This window comes from Bison bison, unplaced genomic scaffold (genome assembly GCF_000754665.1).
Source record: "Bison bison bison isolate TAMUID 2011002044 unplaced genomic scaffold, Bison_UMD1.0 scf7180017853143, whole genome shotgun sequence".
NCBI lineage: Eukaryota > Metazoa > Chordata > Mammalia > Artiodactyla > Bovidae > Bison > Bison bison.
Window position 1 is genome coordinate 21,129 of NW_011483716.1, and position 2,027 is coordinate 23,155.

General features: G+C 37.0%; 1 protein-coding gene across 1 annotated transcript in view; it reads left to right on the forward strand.

Annotated features, from left to right (window-relative positions):
- The window catches only part of LOC104998354 (NADPH oxidase 1-like), a gene marked incomplete at both ends in the record, with an annotated part of 9,517 nt that overhangs the window by 1,002 nt on the left and 6,488 nt on the right, over nt 1–2,027 (forward strand). The window lies entirely within an intron of this gene.

Sequence of the window (2,027 nt, forward strand, 5' to 3'; positions counted from 1 at the left end):
GGTGTGGTGAGTTTTGTGGAGTGGGTGGTGTTGCCAAATTCAAGGCCTGTAGAATGATGGGGTCAAGTCAGAGTAACAGGATGGAGAAGCCTGGGGAAGGAGCAGATTATAAGGACAGGAGAGGAAGGGTGAGGTGGGTATGGCACGTTGGCATGGAAGTGAACAAGAAGAAGCTTGGAGATGAGAATGGTTCTCTCACAGGCTCGTCAATCTGGCCACTGCCTGGTTAAAGAAACAAATTGACTGCTAACTTTTGTTAGTTATTCAGTAACATGTAAGGATTTGAAGAAGTCACTTTCATCTTGATGAAGAAGTCACTTTCTTTAGCTTTCCAGGAAGACTCACCCAGTGTACATGTTTAAAGACAGCTTGTCCTTTTGAAAAATCCTTCTTGTCTCTTCATAATCGAATGATTCGTGTTGAGATCACAACTCATTTGAATGTTTTGTTCAGACTTATTTCACCCTGCTGTTTTCCATTTTAAATGTTGGTCCTTGATCCTTCTTTGGAAACTATAGCTCCAAAGAAAGTGTTAATTTGTTTAAAAAATAGTTTTTTACTAAGAGAATGATGTAATAAATGTGACTAACTATTAACAGAATTGCTTTATGATCAAAAAGTCAGCAGCAGAAAAATGAATCATGCTGATATCCTGTGGACATTTCATTTTGTAAAATCCTTTCTATAAAAAATTAACTAGAAATGATGCTGCTTTCAAGGAGATCAAATGATATAGAAGTGTTAGAATAAAATGCGAAAATCACTCTCCCATCACATTCTGTGGCGATAACCTTTGTTAATGGTTCGACTTGTGTGTCTCTAAAGACAAACTGACGTATTCTCACAAATGCATCAGACGTATAGGTTTTGTTTTTGAGATAGGTAATATTTTTATTCACTTATTCCATATAAACAGTAAAACTTGTTCTTTTTGGTGTATGCTTCTATGAGTTTTGATAAACACATTCAATAGAACACTTTAAAAAAATTAACCAAAGAAAAATAAAGGATCACATTGTAGATATTGGCTGGAAATTTCTTCTTACACTTAGTGTATCTCAGATATCTCTCCATGTAAGTACATAACCAGTGATGTGCTGGAACTAGCTCATGCCAGTATGCAGTTGCCAGTTGTGCATCTCTTCCCAACCCTATATCCAGTGTTGTTTAATGACATAAGCTTGGTATCTTGAAGTCTGCCATGGTGGGAGTATTTACAACAGGTAAATTGACAAACACTGGAAATCAAGAATCTCCCTTCCCCTGAAAACTGGTTGTGAAGCATTTACCAGCCTTACACCATTGCATATAGATAACGCTCATTCTTTTAAGAGAATAACAGTTCATGGCATTGAGGCACCATAATTTATTTAATCACTCCCAAGGGTATGTCTTAAATTTATGCTTCCTTTAGGAAAATACAGAGTTATTTTATTCAGAGGAATGAGTTTAAATCCATAGTCAATGAGGCGTTAATGACAGCTGCAATTGAATTAAAACATCAGTTATTGTTAGTGTTGAAAAGTGAACATAAATTGGTGTATTTCAATGTGCTGCTATGGGGAAAAAAAAGATTTGCTCTGAAAAAAATTCATCCCATACAGATATCCTCAACAGAATATGAAGCTGTGAAATTGTAGTCCTATATTTTTTAATTTACTTGTCAATTTCAGCTTTAAGGAACCTCTGTGATTCAAATAAGCAAGCAGTGGGAACTAACGTGGAAATGCAGGATCTTTGAGATGAGCAGAGGAAATTTACTCAGAAACAGAACAGGCTATCTCTACCAATAACAGTTGGGATGTGACTCAGCAGAAGGAGAAAACACAGGTCATGTGGAAGAGTCAGAAATGGAAAACAGTAGGGCAGCTCGTGTTTACTGTACTGCCAGACATTGTAAGCCCTTATGGATGTAGGCAGATCTTGACCTGGCTTATTAAGCCAGTGTCACGTTGTCTGGGTTTAGGTTGTGTGGAAAAATAGTCTTTGTGCCAAAAAGATTATTACAAAAAGGTGGGTGGTGGTGA